This window comes from Rhinolophus sinicus, linkage group LG13, assembly GCF_036562045.2.
Source record: "Rhinolophus sinicus isolate RSC01 linkage group LG13, ASM3656204v1, whole genome shotgun sequence".
Taxonomy (NCBI): Eukaryota; Metazoa; Chordata; class Mammalia; order Chiroptera; family Rhinolophidae; genus Rhinolophus; species Rhinolophus sinicus.
The window spans coordinates 16,461,708-16,472,603 of NC_133762.1; the positions used below are offsets into that span (position 1 = coordinate 16,461,708).

The following is a 10,896-nucleotide window of genomic DNA, read 5'->3' on the forward strand; positions in this document are numbered from 1 at the left end:
GAGAGACTGAGTTCTCTCACTGTCTTTGCTCTCACACCAAACTGCGGCTTGATCTTGGGCAAAGCTCTGTATCTGCTGGACTTCTAGTTTCCTCGTGAACGGGTTAGACTGAAGCGAAGGGCACTTTGCAAATTGTAGACGTTATACAATACCGTTCAGCTTTGTAATTCCAGCTTATAATTCCACATATGTTTCCCACTGAACTATATTCTAGGTTGTTTTTTTCTCTTGGTAGTTACATCTGGCTAGGGGACAGCATCTGCCACTCCCCACCCCTCCACCACACCCCAAAAATGTGACGAAATGTGTGGCGGAAGCCATGTGGGCGACAGAAGTGACGTGATGTGTGGCGGAAGTGGTATGGGTGACGGAAGTGACGACCATGTGTGGCGTAAAGTGGTATGCGTGGCGGAAGTGGACGTTCTTATGTATGGTTGATAAACATGTATATAAACATGTACATCCTACATTGTTCGAATTTCTGGAATTTGGATGCAACCCTCCCAATAGAGACCTCACTTGAGGACCCCACTGGAAATGAGAATCAACTGTTTAAAGTGACTGATTCTCAGGATGAAATGATTGGCTCAATGAACTATGGAGCAATGTACCAACTCAGTTTCTGGAATGTGAAACTTTAAAGTTTCAAAGGAGGCACTGAGGGCGACCAAAGTTTTGCCTTTTGAAATTTTGATTTTAAGTTGGATACAGAGAAAGAACATTCACAAAGAAACTTTGACCCTCCCCATTTCCTGCCTAACAGATTCAAATCAAAAACCTCCAGGAAAGAAATCTTAACAAGTTCACCTCATGTGAGTCAGTGTGCTAGATGGAAAGCTGTCAAGCAGAGGCCTGTCAGTTAGATACCAGCTGTGTCCCATTATTTCTGAGATACCTGCCGTTTGCTAACACTCTTCCTCAATTACTTATGAGTCTCCCATTCTCTTCTCACTTCTGAAATCCAACACCCTTCCCCTGCTGCATTGTTCAAGACGTCATTTATACTCAATGTTGGCATTTTCATGCTCATGTGAATCCCCCATCTACATGTATTGGATTTTTCCTCTGTTAAAATCTGTCTCTGTTAATTTGAGAAATGGGTATAAGATGTAGTTTGTAAACAAAATGGGCAGGCTGGACTGACTGGCTACGCAGGAGGGGAGGGAAAAGAAAAATTAAGGATGACTCCCAGGTCTCTAATGGGTCACGTGGGTCATCATTTCTGTCTCCACCGTGGCCTCAGCCAAACCGTGCGTAAGTCCTCATCTACCCACTAATCATTCAGACGGCTCAACCCCGACCACCTCAAATTTCTATTATAATCTACAGATCACCGGCTTTCTCTTCCCTGCTGGGCTCAGTGGGTTTCCTCGACCAAGCCCCTGTGGTTCCCTAACACTGCAGTGTTAAACATTGTAGACGTTTTCTACCTGATACGCTGTAGGCATCTGAGAATCCACAGTGTTTCTTGAAGGCCTTTTATTTCGAGCTGAACCCTTCTCTGAGGGACTGGTCACGTCAGATACCGCCCCGAAAAGAAGCCTCTTAGGAGACTGAATACTCTGGATGGGAGAATGTTCTCTTTGGTCTGCAAGTCAAAAACAGTGACAACATTTAATTCTTTTTCAAATTCTGCCCGCCCAACAATAATGCAGCCAATTCATACAAAAAAAGGACAATAAGTTTTGAGAGCAACGGCGGGGGGACTCCCACCTAATTATGTCACCAACTCAACGATTGCTGCCTTATTGCATTTTAGATAGACCGCAATTAACCCCAACCCCTATGTGAAAACGTAGGCAACAAAAACAATTTAATTTGTAATTGTAAATACACATTTCTGATGATCCGAGCTAATGATGGATAAAATAATTAATGACACACAAAGAGGTATCACCTACCACCTGGGACACCTGAGCTATGAACCCATGGTGGAAACTATAGGTAAATTCCTCTTGCATGACAGGTTGTAAGAATCCAAAGGGAAGACTCTGATGACCACGGGCCTGCATTGTTCATGTGATAATCGCCCTGAATCTCAAATACAGTGGTACTTGGTTTTCAAACGTAATGCATTCTAGAAGACCGTTCGAGTTCTGAAACGTTGGAAAACAGCCGACAGCTACGCTTCAGGATCCTGCACTCAGCGGAAGCCATGTGACATGTTTGACTTCTGAGGCGTGTTCAAAAACCCAAGCATTTACTTCCGGGTTTACAGTGTTCGTAAACCGAAATGTTCATCAACGGAGACGTTGGAACACCGAGGTACCACTGTATACATCCCCGTTCTGATTCTCCAACGTCAAGAAACAAGATGTCCAATTTCATACTCCCTTTCCCCAAAACACTTCCTGCCAAGTTAGCGTGCCTTCTGAAGACAGGTAGGCACATATGTTACCTGACTTGTCCTGCTGGAGTGAGTGAACTCTTTGCACACTTCGAGACTTCTGCTGAGACACAGAGTAGAAGCAACCAGAATTTGTCCTGCTGAATGACAAATGCTTGATTCGAGGACTTCTTCTCAAACCTATTTCTACAAAACCAGAATCACAGTCACCAAGGAGACATGCAAGCCTGACATTTTCCCATGTGTGTGTGAAATGCGTAAAATGTATGTGACACTACATACAAGATGGAAATGTGACAAGCTATGGCTTGAGACTTAACTGTTGTGACAAAGCTAAGAGGGGGATTGGGATTGAAGGTATCAAGTGATGGTTTTAACAGAAATATAAGAAGATACACAGAAGTGTGTGTAAGAGTATGGACGCGTAGATGTTTAAATGGGCACCTGTAGAAATCTGAACATACATCCTTCCGTATATGTTACACATGGAAGAGGCTAAGTAGTATATACGTACATCTGTGCAGACATATGTATACGTACCTACCTATATTTTCTGCTTTTTAAGGAGAAAACCCAGAAACAATGACTCCCAGTATTGATAACTACACCTACCAGACGTGGTTTAAAGAGACCATTAAAAAGTAAGCCACAGTTCTCGGAAGAAAAGGTTGATTCCATGGCTGAGGAACAATGTATTGTGCCAGAAAGTAGGGAGACGCTCACAAAAATAGGGAGACCTGTCAATAGGACGTAGCAGCAGATCGAAGCGTCATGTCCCCACCATAATAAATGAAGACACTACTGTCTTTGAATAAAATAAGGTCCCATGAGTCCATACCAACACTATCAAATAAGTAACAGACGGAAGGGGGAAGACAAGTTCTCCCGTACAGCAGAATGCCAGCGATTCAATATGGAAGGAATCATGGAGTTACATAAATCACCATTTTGCACCATCGCAGTGTGAACCGGTCTATGTAAGGGTTGTCAACAGGGCTAACATCGGGACGTTTAGATAAGAACAGAGTAAATACGCTTTGCAAGTATCGCCCTACGAGTTCCATACTAATTACACCGGGCAGTGGACGAGCTCTCAGACAATACCTTACCCTTCACCATTCTCAGTTACCGGCACTACTGTTGGGACAAAGCCCCGTGTTCCTCTTGCTCAGTGATAGATGCACTCAGAGGAACAGCACATAATTTATAGGAAATCCCTGCGAAGGATGCGTCACCCAGGTGGAGTCCTGGCAAAGGTCGGTACAAGCGCCTGGAGGACCTTCCTACAAAGGAACTGGCCTCTGTGTCTCAGGTGACTCAGGAATAACACAGACTGACTCCTCTGGTGACAGGACAGATTGGACAGCTGTGCCAGGGTTGAGAGCTGGAACGTGAGAGCCTCTGGAAGCCATGGCTGTGGTCCTGGCAATCCCAGGGTCGGGCGGGTGGCCAGGTCATCGTGCATGACGTAAGGTGCTTGACTGCGACCACACTCTGCTTCTGTAAGAACATCCGCCTGTAGTTAGGAAATCAACTCTGAAATATCTGGGGTTAAGTCAGCACAGTGACGGGAACTTACTCTCAAAGGGTTTAAAATATTAACAATAGACGGAAAGAGAAAACGCGTGAGTGACAGGGAAAGTGTTATGTTTCAGTGAATTTTAATGTTATTTTTATTTTTCACAGTTAAATGTGAAAAAATTTAATTTTCAGTGAAGTCACAAGCAGAAGGGAGTTATCTGTACTCTTCTGGCGTGTTTTCTGTAAATTTGAAGTCTTATCAAAATGTGTTTGTAGCAAAAGGAAAGCAGAGAGGCAGGGAGCGTGTGCACAGAGAGCTAAGTCTCCACAAGGTCACAAAATAAACCTAACGAGAATCTGTTCGTGAGAATTTCAGTTCTAGTCTTAATTCTCACGAACTTAGAATTGGATCAGTGGGGGCCACACCCCCTCCCAGGACAGGGAGAATTAAAAGGATGCCAGTTCTCCCCACTGGAATCTAAAAGTCCACGCAGTTCCACGTGGCAGTGTCACACCCTCTGTGACCTTGGAGCACTGCTGCTGCCTCGGCCGCCCTTGTGAAAACGAGCAGCTGCTCACATATGACCTGTCCAGGCCCCGGGGCCGCAACTGCCCCATGTGGTTCCTGAGAAACACTGTGTCTTGAGAGGAGACACGACTGGCTGGTGGTGGCAGGAGAGGGCGTGTGGACCAAGGCAGGCGAGAAGCCTGTCTGAGACCAAACTGGGGGCATCCATCCAAGGGAAGATCGCTCCAAACTGTTCTTGTGCCCCTTACCTTGCTATTTCTTTGTCAGCACCCAACATGCCACAGTTCATCAATCATGTCTGCTGTCTGTTCACTCCGCCTGCCCACCCCATCCCAGAATGCAACTCCCTGAGCGCGGGGAACTCGGTTTGGTTAGGTTTATACCCAGTGCGTAAAATGGTGCTTTATCAATATGTTACTGAATTTGTGAGTAAGGTGTACACGCGTGTGCACACACACACACACACACACACACACACACACACAGTAGCTGGAGGGACAGGTTAAGAAAATGATCATTGTCTCTGGGTGACGGGAATGGGAGAACCTTTTACAGACTTTGTACCACTCGAGTTTCCCTATTAGTGAATACATGGCCTATTCCCCACCCCCACCCCCGCCATACCCCGAAATCTTAAAATAGAGTTAGAGTCCTATCGACTGTCTCGGTTAAGAAAGTTACAAAGGTCCACATGACCTCATTTTTCAAAGTGAGGACGATCAAAGAGGCACAAAAAAGCAAAAGCCCTAAGTATGGCCCAATAGTTCCAATGGGCTGTGTGCACATGGAGAAAGGACTGAAAAGAGCTGGTGTCTGCTGTGCGTCCTGCTACCTGAACAGTCTAGGGGTCCAGCGCCAGCCCTGGAAATGGCAGCGTAAGGCTGTGCGGTCGCAAAAAGCAGGCCCACAGGACACCACCAAAGGAAACCAGTACAAGTCCAGTAACCAACCCAAAGAAATGGAAACCTACGATCTGCCTGACAAATAATTTAAAATCATCACTTAAAAGGAGCTTAATGAGATAGATCTATAAATGAATCAGGAAAGACAATGCAGGAACAACATAAATTTAATAAAGAAATACAGCTCATACAAATGGGCTAAGGACCTGACTAAGTGTTCGTCCAGAGAAGATGTACGAAGGGTGGGTGAATATCTCGAATCACCGGGAAAGTGCCAGTCAAAGCCCCAGGAGACACCACCTTGGGCTGTTAGAATGACTGGCTTCCAAAAGCTATAGAAAACAAGTGCTGGCGAGGATGTGGAGAAAAAGGAACCCTCGTGCACTGTGGGGAGGATTGCAAACCAGTGCAGCCACAATGGAAAACATTATAGAGAACTATGGAAAAATTAAAAATGAACTACTGTATGACACAGCAATTCCACTTCTGGGTATTTTTCTGAAGAAATCCAAAACACTAATTTGTAAAAATACATGCACCCCGATGTTTACTGCAGCGTTGCTAGTAACAGCCAGGGTGTGGGAGCACCCTAAGTGTCCATCGATGGGTGAATGGATAAAGAAGTGGTGCACATAGGTTTTTCACTCCAAATTCCCCTTTTGCAAATCAAACTGATCCTTTTGCAAATCGAATCCATCCTTTTGCAGATCAAATTTTTCCACAAAAATGTTTTCTTAATCTTTGCACTAAAAATCCAGTGTTGTTATTGTTAAAATTAAACATCTTATTGCATGTATTTAATAATAAACATAAAATACTTATATTTAACATTAGAAATACTTATTTACTTATACATAGCTTCATTTATAATGGTTCTCCTGCCAAGCTCATGGTAATTTTATATACATATTTATAAAATAATTATGACAATCTGTAGGAGTAATAGTTGCAACAGGATGACTAATAACATGTAATGTTATTGGTTTGATGGATCAGCCAAAATATTTCTTGCGCAGAACTTAATTTTTGAAAACCGAAGGCGTGATCGAAAGTTAATACACCAGCTCGTGTGATCTTGCTAACGGTTAAGAGGACGAAATATTTCTCTAATTGCAGCAGTAAACATTCAGGGAATGGTGTGGCATGAAGTAATTGCACATTCTACGGCTACTTCAAATGTTTTCTGCGAATTTCTTTGGAGATTATTGCAGAAATTGGATGAAGGTGATCTGGAGGACGTGTGGTGGGTTTTGGACAATGTAAGCCTCCACAAAACCCAGGAAGTACGTGATCTTGTTGGTCAGACAAGCCACACTTTATTATTTCTACCACTATATGCTTCAATGATGAACCCCATTGAAGAAGCTTTTTCAAAAATTAAGTTCTGCATTATGCTAAGTGAAATAAGTCAGAGGGAGAAAGATAAATACCACTTATATGTGGGACGTAAAGAGTAGAATAAATGAACAAACTAATCAGAAACAATGTCTAATACAGAGAAAAAACTGAAGGTTGCTAGATGGGAGGGGGGTGGCGATGGGGGAGAAGGTGAGGGGATTAGAAAGCACAATCGGTAACCACAAGATTGCCATGGGGATACGAAAGTCAGTTTGGGGAACATAATCAATAATGTTGTAAAGATTCTGTAGGGTGTCAGATGGGCACTTGTTTTATTAGGGAGACCACTTCATGGACGGTTTAGATGCCTGACCACTGCACTGTGCACCTGAAGCTGAAGCTGAATAATACTGAATGCTAACTATACATATATAGTCAGAGGAGGTGGAGAGCAGCACAGGGAATGGCCAGTGGGACTGTAACAGCTACATACGATGTCAGAGGGGCAGTAGGTTGGGGGAGGAGGTTATCACTTAGTGAGGGATGTAAATGTCTAACTATTACATTGTTTTCTACATCTGACACTAATAATAAAAATAAAAATTGGGGGGAATTTCAAGATGGCGACAGCTGAGCACGTCTCCAGGAGTGGGGCTGTTCTGAGCACAGGGCCCGTGCAGCTTCCGCACAGCTCGCCCAGGAAGCCAGCCCCGGTGTGTACGTACGGGCATGACCTAGGTTGAGATGTGAAATTCTTTCTTACGATGGCTCACAGGCAGAGAAGTTGGAAAGCCGTTGTTCTAACGTGTGCTGAGATTCCCATGAAAGGGTAGCGGTTCGGAAGGGTCTGCACTCAGACACTCCCACTCCGGCCTGCCCACCGCCACCTTGCCAGCCGGCTCCACTTGCCCAGTTCCTGCTGTGCTGGTGCCCGGTTATGCCCAGCTCCAGGATTTCAGCTCTCTTATCTCTAGCTGTCCCTCCCAGGTTTACCGAGTCTGGGGAACACCCTTTCTGGGAGCCCCTTGGGGATTGCCTTGGACCCTGCTTATAATTACACGCTACGGCTTTTCTTATTTCCAACCCAGATGTCTCTCCTCAGCATTAGTCTATTTATTCCTTCTTAGAAATTCCCCCTGGATGTCCCTTGTGTGCTTGAGACTCATTTTCTACCTCATCTTTCCATTCCCCTCCAAACCTGCCCATGTCCCTATGTTTGTTACTTTGGCCAGTGCCACCACCTACTGTTTACTCAGTTGTCCAAACTTAAAACTGGGGGGTTACTCTTCATTCTTCCATTCTTCCGTCTCCTCCACCTCCTCATGTCCCCTGAGTTGCCAAGTCTTGTCGGTTTGGCCTCCCACGTAACTGCTTTGAGTCTGTTCTGTCTTCTCCAAGTCTAGCAGAGTCGGACTCCTTGGCAGGACATGAAGGCCCTTCACTCTGGTCTTTACCTGCATTCTCATCCTCAGCTCCCATCGTACCCACACCGACCCCTGCTCCAGCCACGTATCTGTTCCCCTAAGTTCTTTGGCTTCTCAGCTGCGAGAAATAGCACCTTTCCCTGACGCCTGCTGTCCTGGGGACATTTGGAAATGTGGTGGAGACGGCACAAGTCTAGTTATCACACTAACTGGGAGTTGCTTCCAGCAGCTACCAGCAGGTGGGGTCAGAGATGGTAAATATCCTGCAGTGAGAGACAGTCTCTCAGAGGTGGCCGTCCTGCTGAGAAACAGCACGTGCTGCTCCCCGCCTGTCCTTCGTACCTGACCCCCCCACTCCACCTGGGGAACTCTTGCATAGTCTTTGAGTTCCAGTCTTTAAAATGCCACACTCTCACTGTGAGGGATATAAATGTCTAATCATTATGCTGTTTTGTACACCGGAAACTAACACTAAAAAAAAAAATTAAAAAAACCCCACCACATTCTCTTTGGAAAAAACAATGAAGCTCTGTGCAAGAAACATTTTGGCTGATCCATCAAACCATGAACATTTAGTAGATGTTATGAATCATTCCATGTTACTCTTACAGATTGTCATAATTGTTTTATGAATATGTATGTGAAATTACTGCCATGAGCAGCAGCAGGAGAACCATTATAAATGAAGCTATCAGTAAGTAAGCATTTCTGATGTTAAATACATGTATTCTACATTTATTACTAAAACATGCAATGAAATGTTTAATTGTAACAATAACAACATTGGATTTATTTTGATTATCAAAGATTAAGAAAACATTTTTGTGGAAAAATTTGATCTGCAAAAGGATGAATTTGATTTGCAAAAAGCTCGCTTTGGAGTGCAAAACCTGTACATACAGTGGAATATTACTCGGCCATAAAAAAGAATGAAATCTTACCATTTGTGACCACATGGATGGATCTGGAGGGTATGACGCTCAGCAGAATAAGTCAGACAGCGAAAGACAAATACCATGATTTCACTTATATGTGGAATCTAAAAAAAGAAAGAAAAATCCAAGGTCATAGATACAGAGAACAAACTGACGGTTGCCAGATGGGAGGGAGTTTGGGGGGCTGGGTGAAAAAGGGGAAGGGATTAAGAAGTACAAATTGATAGTTACGAAATAGTCATGGCACAGAGAAAAGTACAGCACAGAGAAATGGTCAATAATATTGCAAAACTACGTATGGTGCCAGGTGGGTACTAGACTAATGGGGGGATCACTTTGTAACATAATCACTTATGTAAACGTCTAACCACTATGCTGTTCACCTGAAACTAATGTGAAATAATATTGAATGTCAACTGCAATTGAAAAATAAAATAACTTCCACAGAAAAAGATGTAGAAAGAACATATGACATACTTCAAGATACTGTCAGGATTAAAACTGTCAATGAACTATGCGTAGGTATAGAAGGAATGTATCTCAACATAATAAAGACTATATATGACAAGGCCATAACTAACATCATTTTCAGGGATAAAAGGTTAACACCTTTTTTCTCTAAATCAGAAACAAGACAAGGTCACACACACCAGTTTTTCAGTATAGCACAAAGTGATATTCAGAGCAATTAGGAAAAAGAAGGAAAGTCATTCAGTACAAAAGGAAGAAATTAAATTGTTTGCAGATGGCATGATGTTATATACAGAAAACCCCAAACACTCCACCACAAAGTCGGGTTACAATTACTAAGCAGCTTCAGTAATGCTGCAGCCTGGCGTCTCAGTGTAACCAGATGCTCGGGCATCGTGTGGAGGGTGAAGGGCTGCCTAGAAATGATTAGTTATCTCAACATTGACTTCATTTCAAAGCTTACACATTGTGTCCTGTGCGAGTTTGAAAAAACAGCCACAGGAAGACGTGACAGTCCTCAACTCCAGCTCTGTGTGTCCTGGGGAGTCATTCTCTCACCCTCCAAGTGTTCCGTGGTTTGCTGCAGTGTCCAGGGCTACGTCCCAGCCTGGGGATCCAGGGACATGAGACTGCCCTGTGTGTGGGCAGTGCCGAGGAGAGGAGAGAGGGCCGAGCCCAGAAGCTCTGCCTGGCCCCTAGCCATTGGTTACTGCTAATGTCACTTAGTCTATGGGTTTTCCTGTTCTGGACAGTGCATATGAACGAAATCATACAGTGTGTGGCCTTTTGAGACCGTGTGTTTCTTTTGCTTAGCGGGTCACATTGAAGCATGTATCACCATCTCATGTCCTTTTGTGGTGGGACATTATTGCAATACGTGTATATGGCATTTTTTGTGTCTCTGTTGACCATTGATGGACATGTGGGCTGTTCCCACCTTTGCTGAATAATGAAGGAAGCCGCATTCATGTACAAAGGTTTGCTTGAACACCTGTTTTCGCATCTCCTGGGTACACACCCAGGAGTGGAACTGCTGGATATATGGCAAGCCTGTGTTTAACTTTCTGAGGAACCCCCAACTGTTTTCCACAGTAGCTGCACGAATTTACATTCCTACCAGCAGTGTAGGAGGGTTCCAAGGTGTCTACCTTCTCATCCACACTCGTTTCCTTTCCGTTTTAAAGAAAACGACTGGTCTGGGCGTCCGTGTCAGTGTGAGGGAGCGCCTGCCTGCCGCACTGTGGTTGCGTTTGCCCTTCCCTCAGGTCGGCTTCGGCTGATCAGCTTTCTCCGGGCTTGCCGTCTATTCGGATGTCTCTGGGGCAATATCTATTCAAGTCCTGTGCCCATTTGGGGGCAAGCGTGGTGTGGCTCTTTGCTACGGTATCATGAGTTATTCATGGCTTCTGGATGCTACATCCTGAAGACG

General features: G+C 44.4%; 1 long non-coding RNA gene across 1 annotated transcript; it reads right to left on the reverse strand.

Moving 5' to 3' along the window:
• Positions 1 to 1,393: 1,393 nt before the first annotated feature.
• Positions 1,394 to 9,101, reverse strand: LOC109453610 (uncharacterized). The gene is made up of 3 exons (XR_012491274.1): positions 9,003 to 9,101; positions 2,399 to 3,847; positions 1,394 to 1,588 (listed from the first exon to the last, which is right to left on the reverse strand). It is a non-coding gene; the product is annotated as an uncharacterized LOC109453610 (long non-coding RNA).
• Positions 9,102 to 10,896: the final 1,795 nt, after the last annotated feature.